General features: G+C 40.5%; 1 protein-coding gene across 6 annotated transcripts in view; it reads left to right on the forward strand.

Annotated features, from left to right (window-relative positions):
* The window catches only part of TBC1D5 (TBC1 domain family member 5), a 741,088-nt gene that overhangs the window by 498,413 nt on the left and 231,999 nt on the right, over positions 1-10,676 (forward strand). The gene's annotated exons all lie outside the window — the stretch shown is intronic.

The raw sequence follows: 10,676 nt of genomic DNA on the forward strand, positions 1-10,676 counted from the left end.
GCAGCAACAGTTGGTGTTTGGAATGGATTCCTGCATCAAGCAGGGGAGTTGGACTTGATGGCCTTATAGGCCACTTCCAACTCTACTATTCTATGGAGATGAGCAATGTTGCCCTGCCTGTGCTGCCCCACCAGGGCCAGCACCAGAAGGCGGCCAGGTTGAGCCCTAGCTGAGGGCCCCTGTAACCCAGAAGGGCCCTCCTTAGGGTGGGAGGGTGGTGTCCCCATTCTGTGATCTGTGGTGTTGGAAGTGGGGCAAGAGCAATTCCTGTTTGGTTCAGCCCTCAAGGTTCATCTTGTCTCGCAGTTTGCAGTACGTGACTGCCCAATTCCTTTGTCAGAACATCTGCAGTCATGCCTTCCATTGAACAATACTTCATCTTGAGTAGTCCTCTGTGGTAGGTATCTCTAATGAAATGGTGTTTTACGTCTGTGTGCTTGGTTCATAAACTCACCCCTTCTGACTCCACAAGCCTGATGCATCCTTGGTTGTCTTCATGCATCATGACAGCCCCAGGTGTAGAGATGCCTAAATCTTTGAACAATTGAAGTAGCCATGTCAACTGTCTGCTAGCTTCAGAAGCTGACACATACTCTGCTTCTCTTGTTTCTTACTTGCCCAGCTGATCACTGAATCTCCATAGTAGAAGATGTTTCCACTGGTAGATTTTCTATCTGTAGTGTCTTCAGCCCAAGCAGCATCTGCATATTCCACTAGTTTGGGATCTCAAGTAGCCGCTAACTCCAGTTTCATGGTTGCAGTGCCCTTCAGATATCTCACCATTCGCTTCATTGCTTCCCAGTCCTTCTTGGTTGGTGAGCTGGTTTTTCTGCACAAGTATCCCACTGCTACCGCCACATCTGGTCTGGTAACAGTGCTGATATATAGAAGTTTGGGGTAAGGCTTCAATCTCTTTTCAGGGCTCTGGCTCTGGGAGTTCATCTCTCACAAGGTAAACAAGTCTTTCTGGTGGTACACTTTTGCTGGTGTGTTTAGAGTGTATGGGTGCTGTCGCTTTGACTACCCCTTCTGGCTCTGATGCCTCTTCTGGCTCAGACCCCTTGCTTTCTTCTGCTGGTGTATTATTGTGATCCATTCTGTTGTAGAAGAACAGCTCAGTTTCTTCTTCTATTTCGTTGTCATCTGTTTGGTGTGGCGCCCCTTCTGGTTGGTGTGCACACTTTTCTTCATCAAAGTAGATAGCTCTGTATACTCCAACTTCATCAGTTTTGTGATCTGTGAATCGGTATCCCTTCTGCATTGAAGAATGTCCAATGAATGTTCCTTCCTTGGCAGTGTTGTCAAATGTTGACCCCTTTTGTTTCAGGATGTACACAAAAGCCTTGCACCCATATACACGAAGGTGAGACACACCTGGTGTGCAGTCATGTCATAGCTCAAAAGGTGTCTTGCTGGTTGCAGCTGCCAGAAGCCAGTTCTGCAGATAGGTGGCAGTAACCACTGATTCCCCCAGTACTTCTGTGGTAACTGTGCATCTTCCAACAAGGAATGAATCATCTGTTCAAGAGTCTGGTTCATGCATTCCACACCCCCATTTTGTTCCGGACTATAAACAACAGTAGTCTGGTGCTCTATGCCTTCCTCACATAGAAAGTCTTGCATAGCCCTGGACACAAATCCCCCTGCATTGTCCAATCTTATAATTTGTAGCTTTCTCCCAAATTTGTTGGATACACTTCTGATATAGTGCTTTAATTTTTGAAATACTTGACTTTTCTCTTTCAGTAGATACATTGTAGTATACCTTGAGTACTTGTCTATGAAAGTAAGCATGTATAAATTTCTGCCCTGTGATGGTGTTCTGATGAGTCCACCAAGGTCTGCATGAATTAATTCTAGAGGTTTTGTAGCTTTCCTTTCACTTTTGTTAGGAAATTCACACTTTTTGTCTTTATACAACATTCACATTTTTCTGTGGATTTACATTGTACAATTTTAATCATATTTTCTAATCATATTTTCTTTCTCTAGAGCATTGATTCTGGCTAAGCTGGCATGTCCCATTCTTCGATGCCAAACACGTAAACATCCAGAATTACCATTTTCTTTGGCTGTTATTTGCATGCATAGTTTCAAAATATTCCAAATACAAAAGTCCATTTTTCAATTTTGCAGTAGAACACACCTCCTTGATCTAAAACTTGGCAAATTTTGTCATATAAATGCAGTTCACCTCAAATCTCCATTATTTTTGTGGCACTTATTAAATTATCTTTAAAAGCTGGAACAAATAGGCAATTTTTCAATTCAAGCTGTCTGGCGCCCTCTGTTGTTGTGCAGAGTAGCTCCACAGTGCCTTGTTGTTGTTGTTGTGTGCCTTCAAGTCGATTACGACTTATGGCGACCCTATGAATCAGCAACCTCCAAGAGCATCTGTCATGAACCACCCTGTTCAGATCTTGTAAGTTCAGGTCTGTGGCTTCCTTTATGGAATCAATCCATCTCTTCTTTGGCCTTCCTCTTTTTCTTCTCCCTTCTGTTTTTCCCAGCATTGTTGTCTTTTCTAGTGAATCATGTCTTCTCATGATGTGTCCAAAGTATGATAACCTCAGTTTCATCATTTTAGCTTCTAGTGACAGTTCTGGTTTAATTTGTTCTAACACCCAACTATTTGTCTTTTTCGCAGTCCATGGTATCAGCAAAGCTCTCCTCCAGCACCACATTTCAAATGAGTTGGTTTTTCTCTTATCCTCCTTTTTCACTGTCCAACTTTCACATCCATACAGAGAGATCGGGAATACCATGGTCTGAATGATCCTGACTTTGGTGTTCAATGATACATCTTTGCATTTGAGGACCTTTTCTAGTTCTCTCATAGCTGCCCTCCCCAGTCCTAGCCTTCTTCTGATTTCTTAACTATTGTCTCCATTTTGGTTAATGACTGTGCCGTTTGATAATCCCTGACAAGTTCAGTGTCCTCATTGTCAACTGTAAAGTTACATAAATCTTCTGTTGTCATTACTTTAGTCTTTTTGACGTTCAGCTGTAGTCCTGCTTTTGTGCTTTCCTCTTGAACTTTCATCAGCATTCATTTCAAATTATTACTGGTTTCTACTAAGAGTATGGTATCATCTGCATATCTTAATTATTAATGTTTCTCCCTCCAGTTTTCACACCTCCTTCATCTTGGTCCAATCCTGCTTTCTGTATGATATGTTCTGCGTACAGATTAAACAAATAGGGTGATAAAATACACCCCTGTCTCACACCCTTTCCGATGGGGAACCTATCGGTTTCTCCATATTCTGTCCTTACAGTAGCCTCTTGTCGAGAGTATAGGTTGCGCATCAGGACAATTAGATGCTGTGGCACCCTCATTTCTTTTAAAGCATTCCATGGTGTTTTTTTTTAATATAAATTTTTATTCAGATTTCTAAAACAAAACAAAAATAAAAAGAACAAATTAATAACTAATACAATAAAAATATTGACTTCCGATTTGTCTTAAATCAGCTATAGGTCTATAGTATATAACAAACCTGTCCCTTAATATATTACAAAATCACTTTCCTCCAGTGGTTATCTTGGTTAATCATTAAATCTCATTAACATCATATCATTTTATTCTTTCCACAAAAAGTCAAAGAGAGGTTTCCAGTTCTTGAGAAATATTTCTATCGATTTTTCTCCAACTAGACATGTCAATTAATCCATCTATTCAAGTCTGATAAATCCAGTAGTTTCAACAGCTATTCTTCCATTATCAGTGTTAGATCCATCTTCCATCGTCCATCCTTCATCACAAATATTTCTTCATCACAAATATTTTCTTGCCATCAATTCTGACTGTGTTACTGAAATATTGTTGTAAAGTCACATCTCTGTTCTTCTTTTTTACGGGGTGCACTAGCACATCTCTTGAGAGTTTTTCCATTGTCACATATCTGGAATTAATTCTATAAACTTTCTCTATCTCAGGTTCCATCAGATCATTCCAGTCCAGAAATTTTTTTGAGACATTGATAAATTTATCTCTGATATCTTCACCAATTCCTTCAGAGACAGCGCTGAATTCCAAGCAGTAATCTTTGTCACTAGGATCCATCACAGCTATAAAGTCCAAATCTTTTTCAAATTCCACATTTGATATATCTATTCCAGTCTCCAGGACTTGCACCTTCCCTTTAATTTTTCTTTCATTTCCTGTTGCTTGTCCAGTTATATCTTCTTTTCTCATAGAATCCTTTATTTCTTTCAGCTCCTGTTTCATTTTGCCAAATTCAATTTTCATCTCTTGTCTGCTCTGTCTCAATTCTTGTTTCGTTATCTTAATCTCATCCATTATTTTCTGAAACATGTTTAAAGAGAGAACCCCTTCCTGTACATCCAGGGTCTCGGCCGCTTTCTTGATTGTCATTCTTAAGATCAAAAAAAAAAACCCTTCAATTTCCAATATAGCCACTATTCTCAAGCAAAGAGCAATTTATTTCTTTTTCCAGCAACAAAGGAGTTAATATTCCAAGCCTGTTGACATCATCTTCTAGACAGACTGCCTTATCTCTTATGTTACCAAGAGTGCAAAACAAACTTAGTTCCCAGCATCAAAATAATTAGTGGCATAAAGAATAAGCAGATTTGTCAAAATAAAGTAGACCAGAAAAAATAGTCCCAAACAAATAATACTCAAATGTTCATATTAATCAGATATTTCTCTTCAAATTAGATGCCCCTCATCCGTTTATATCTTTATAATGCTCAATTCCAGGCCAGCTTTTTGCAATAAAAACAAAGATAAGCTATTTCGATTTTCTTCTTCCTTAATTCCGTGTATAAAACAGAAAGGTATAACTCACCCTGGGATTCTTTGTTGCTGATTCTATAACAAATCTCTTTTACTGTAACAATGATAAGAGTGATAGTAGATAGTAGTAGACAGAAGGATGTTTGCCTGTTAAAATCCGTTTTTCTTTAAAGAAAAAAAAACGTCTCGCTTAGTCAGTTTGAGCTTGCTTGAATTCCCTGACTCCGTCAGACGCTGCTGGCTACACCTTTGTTCATAAGCGATCCTAATGAATTCCAGTCCCCAACAAACACAACGAAGCTTCTGTGGGTGATCTCTTCGTTTCTCCCTTGCCTGGGAGAAAGTTTTTACCAGTCAAAAAATTCTTCTGACTGGTTTTAAAACTGAAAAAGCTTCCTCTGAGACGGGAGCTCGTCTCAGAGGCAGTCACAGGCGGAACAATCCTCCTGGGAAGTCGCATTCCATGGTTTTTCATGATCTACACAATCAAAGGCTTTGCTGTAATCTATGAAGCACAGGGTGATTTTCTTCTGCAATTCCTTGCTCCGTTCCATTATCCAACGTATGTTTGCAATATGATCTCTGGTGCCTCTTCCTTTTCTAAATCCAACTTGGATGTCTGGCATTTCTCGCCCCATATATGGTAAGAGCCTTTGTTGTAGAATCTTGAGCATTACTTTACTTGCATGGGATATTAAGGCAATAGTTCGGTAATTACTGCATTCTCTGGGATCCCCTTTCTAAGTGGGATATATATTGAACGCTTCCAGTGGGCCATTGTTTAGTTTTCCATATTTCTTGACAAATGTTTGTCAAAATTTGGACAGATTCAGTTTCAGTAGCTTGTAGCAACTCTATTGGTATGCCGTCTATTCCTGGTGATTTGTTTCTTCCAAGAATTTTAAGAGCAGCTTTCACCTCACATTCTAAAATTTCTGGTTCTTCATCATATGGTTCCTCCATGAATGACTCTGTCATCCTGTCATCTCTTTTATAGAGTTCTTCAGTGTATTGCTTCCATCTTCCTTTTATTTCATCTCAGTCAGTCAGTGTGTTCCCCTGGGGAACCACAGTGCCTGTTCCTTGCGAACAGAAAACATATCCTGATACTGTCATTACATTCTGTGTATGGGGGCTAAAGTTCTTAAACAGATTATTATTATTTATTAAATGTGTTGTTGCCCCAGTATCAATTAAAAATCTGGTTTTATAATCCTTTCCATCAGCTACATGGTAACTGGAATGCTTCACTTTAGTTTGACTATTTGTTTTTCTTTCAGCTTGCTTCCCTTTAAAATCAACTCTTTCTCCACTCTCCTAGTATAATCTCTTTGAAGGTTATTAGAAGATTTGCATTTGAAGCAATTATTTCTTTGTTTATCTGTGCCCTGCTGTGGCTTCAAGAGATGACTCATCTTTCTATCCTACCTTTGGCTGCAGTTTCCACCCACAGTAAAATTTGCTTTTTCAGACCGAGCTTGTTCTTGTCTTTCTTTATAGTCCTGATCTTTAAGATATGCCATAATCTGATCCAAATTCTGATCTGTCTGTTCTAGTATGCAAGCTGTGATATGATAATGTTCATTTAGAGAAGCCAGTAGTATAGCTTTCTGCAAATCCTCATTTAAAGACTTTCCACAACTTTCTAATTCTCGGAGCAGATTTATAAATCTCTCCACATGTTGATTGAGATCTGTCTAACGATTGTCTCAGCGTGTACAAGGACTTATAGAGAAACATCACATGATTTTGAGATTTTTCTCTGGTATACTTTCTCATGCTTTTCCCATATTTCATTAGCACTTTTACAGCCCATGCAAACATTTAGTGCCTCATCTGATAAAGCAGAAATAAGAGGAGACTTAACCTTGGCTTGTTTATGCTTCCAGGAGGTAGTGGCTGCTTGATCCGCTACTGAGGGTTCAGGATCAGTCAGGACTTCATGAAGATCCTCCCCTTCCAAAAATGCCATCATTTGAAGATTCCAAGTAGCATAATTGTCTTTCTCCAACCTTGGGATGTTTGTCTTAAGTATTGATTCTTCAGCCATTGTTTCCCATATTTTGTTCTGCTTTTCTTTCTCTAACCTAAAGTCTCCTTTTGATCTCTTTTGTAAACCGCACACAGTACTTAGCCTTTTTAGCTTTCAGGAACAACTTGCAATTCAGTTTAGCTTACTGGGTGCATTAACTCTTTTTTATGAATATATGCAGAGTAACTCAGCATATATCCATAACATGCATCGAATCCTGCAAACCAACCCTGCCACGGATCATGGAGAGGGAGCTCCCAGGCACCTCCCCAATGGAGACAGCACAGGCTTCAATAAGCGCACCCACCTACCTCTCCTGTCAATGTGAATGCCATGCGCACTGTGTGCACATGCCTGCTATCACCCAAGATGGTGGCAGGGGCTTCCGTAAGAGGCTGACGCCCCTGCCACCATCTTGGTTGATAGCAGGCATGTGCGCTAGGAGCAGATGTCATTCACATGACACAAGAGGTAGATGGGGCACTCAGGCAGACATATTAGCCCTGAACCAACTGTATCAGGGGTGTGTTGGGCTATGGTGCTGCGGGCCTGGGACAGGCTGGTGCCCAAGGGTCCAGTCATGCCTGGCACCAGCCCTGTGCCCCACCAACCACTACTGCCTATATCTATTTTTCTGCAAAATAAAAGTGGCTGCTTTAAGTAGGCTTTCTAGAAAGCATGGATGATATATTCTTATTTATTTTTATTTATTTTTAGCCTTCCCTTCACTGCACGGCTATCACAGGGCTAGAAGAAATTAAAAGCAAACATAATGCAAATAGTAATCATAAAACAACACAGAGCAATCAGTACAGTAACAATATCAACTGCAGACAAGGAACTAACATTTTGTAAAACCCTGGTGGTAAACAGCAAGAAAGGTTCATGCTAGCCATATCTCACAGGAGAGGACATTCCAAAAATGGTTGCTACCACCGAGAAGGCCCTTTCCCATGCAAATGCATAATGTATTTCAGCTGGCTGTGGTACAACCAAAAGGATCTCCTCCGATGAATTCAAAATACAGGCAGATCAATATGGGAGAATACAATCCTTCAGGTAGTTAGGCATTAAGATGTATAAGACTCTGTAGGTCTTTGCTAGCATGTTGATTTTGACTTGTTAGCATACTAGCAGCCAGTGCAGGTCTTTCAAAAGTAGTTTTACATAATGCCAGTAGATTGCAGCACTCATCAGTCAAGCTACTATTTTCTATTCTAGCTGCAGCTTCTGGACCATTTTCAAGGGTAGCCCGCATAGAGCACATCACAGTAAACCAACTGGGAGGTTTCCAGTGCATGAATCACTGTGGCAGGGCTATCGCTATCCTGGAACAGCTGTAGCCAGCAAACCAGATGTACTTGTCAAAAGGCACTCCTTGCTGCTGAGACCACATATGCCTCCAGCAACACTATTGGATCTAGGCTATTTTTATTTATTTATTTTTATTTATTCAATATATTTGTTTGCTGTCCTTCATAAATAATTTCAGGGTGATTAATATGTATAAAATTATTAAAACTGTTATTAAAACACAATAACACATTAAAACGACACACTGATTACAGACACACCCGCACTTTCAGATGGAATACAATATAACAGGCTGTCTGCCTAATTCCTGAACGCGAGAAGCACTTACCCACTTGGGCCCATCAGGATTCAGTCTCAGTTTATTGGCCCTCACCAGCCCACAACTGCATCCAGGGATTAGTCCAGGACCTGCACAGTCTCACCTGGCTCAGATAACAAGAAGTAGCATTGGGAACCGTTAGTATTCTGATGATACCTTGGTCCACATTCCTTGATGACCTCACCCTACACCTTCATATAGATGTTAAACAGTGACAAGATTGAACCTTTTGAGATCCCATAGCACAAGTCCCATGCAGCCAAGCTATACTATCAGTCCTGTAGATAAGAGTGGAACCATTGTATCACTGTGCTTTTGGCTCCCAACCTGCAGAGCTAGTCCAATATACTTTGGATGATGGTATCAAAAGCTGCTGAGAGATCTGGGAGAAGTAACAGGATTGCACTTTCCCTGTTTCTTCTCTGGAAAAGGTCCATCAAGCGACCAAGACTATTTTAGTCCCAAATGCAAGCCCAAATGCAGCCTGAAATGGGTCAAGATAATCTGTTTCCTCCAAGATCTGAAGCTGAATGGCTTGAGCATCATCCTTAAAAAGTGAACATTTTAGACTAGGTAGTCATTATCGAAAACCTCCAGGTCTAAGGTGTTAGCTGTACTACTGTCTCTTTAAGAATGCCAGGGACCACCTCCTCAGGCAAATATGCATTCACCCCACTTTAGACCCACCCAGTATTAGTAATTAGCAATTATTATTAGTAATGTGTAATTTGGCCCTTAACTACATCTATGTAGAGGGAGTGGTATCTTCTGGAGTCCCAGCATGTGATGTATGAATATGAATATGCTAGTAGTCAGTTTGGGGATTAGATTTGACAGTGACCACATTTGTAATCAGCAGTGCTCATCTTAAGCTATTTTCACTCTTGAAGCATAAGATCAATCTACTCTTCCCTTGCTCATTTATATAAAAAATACAAAGAGAATTAGAGAATTTGGAGGAAGGACAATGGTGCATCCTCTGCAATCTACTTTCTTGAGGAGACCAGCTCAAGAACCAGTATTTTATAGTTAGAGTTAGTTAACTTTAAACACTAACTCTCATTAATGGAACTTGCCTTAGAAGGTCAATACTAATCATGAAGTTTGCATACGTGTCAAAACCTGTACAGAGAAGCTCCTAAAACAGGAGCCAGCCTGCTTGTTGATAGATCTTGATGCATGGGATATGAATAGTGCAGATGCTCTTCACAGATGGAAGGCAAGTACAATTTGCAATCAAGAATGTAGTTCCCCAAGCATTTTGTTGCATGGTTGTTTTTTGGGAACATACTAAGATTTATTTATTTATTTATTTATTTATTAAATTTATATACCGCCCGACTAGCAATAGCTCTCTGGGCGGTGAACATAAAATAGCATAAAAATACAATGAATAACAAAATAATACTAAAATACAATCATCAATCCAATACAATAAACATTTTAAAAAGTAAATCAGTGTAACTTAAAATGCTTCAGAGAATAGGAAGGTTTTGACCTGGCGCCGGAAGGAGAGCAGAGTTGGCGCCAGGCGTACTTCCTCGCGGAGACTGTTCCATAGTTCGGGGGCCACCACTGAGAAGGCCCTAGATCTTGTCATCACCCTCCGGTCCTCCCTGTGAGTTGGAACCCGGAGGAGGGCCTTCGTAGCAGAACGTAGTGCACGGGCCGGTTCATATCGGAAGAGGCGTTTCGCAAGGTATCGTGGTCCCGCACCGTATAAGGCTTTATAGGTTAATACCAACACTTTGAATCTAGCCCGGAAACATATTGGCAACCAGTGCAAGCTGGCCAGAACAGGTGTTATATGCTCGGACCGCTTGGTCCTTGTCAGCAATCTGGCCGCCGCATTTTGCACTAGTTGTAGCTTCCGAACTGTCTTCAAAGGTAGCCCTACGTAAAGCGCATTACAGTAATCCAAACGTGAGGTTACCAGAGCATGTACCACTGATGTAAGGTCCTCTTTACTCAAATAGGGATGTAGCTGGGCTACCAACCGAAGTTGGTAAAACGCATTCCTAACCACCGAGGCTACTTGAGCCTCAAGTGAGAGGGAAGAGTCTAAAAAGACTCCCAGACTACGAACCCGGTTCTAGAGTTGCATCTAGCAGTTTAATCTGTTAAAATAATTAAAAATGAATGAGGACACATTATAAAGATTCTCTTGCACTTTTTCTTCCCCTGGTAAAGCTGGGAATATATGTGCAGTCTCTGCTGCAGGGTTCTACTGAATATAAGCAAATGGTGAC

This window comes from Rhineura floridana, chromosome 10 (assembly GCF_030035675.1).
Source record: "Rhineura floridana isolate rRhiFlo1 chromosome 10, rRhiFlo1.hap2, whole genome shotgun sequence".
Classification (NCBI taxonomy): Eukaryota; Metazoa; Chordata; class Lepidosauria; order Squamata; family Rhineuridae; genus Rhineura; species Rhineura floridana.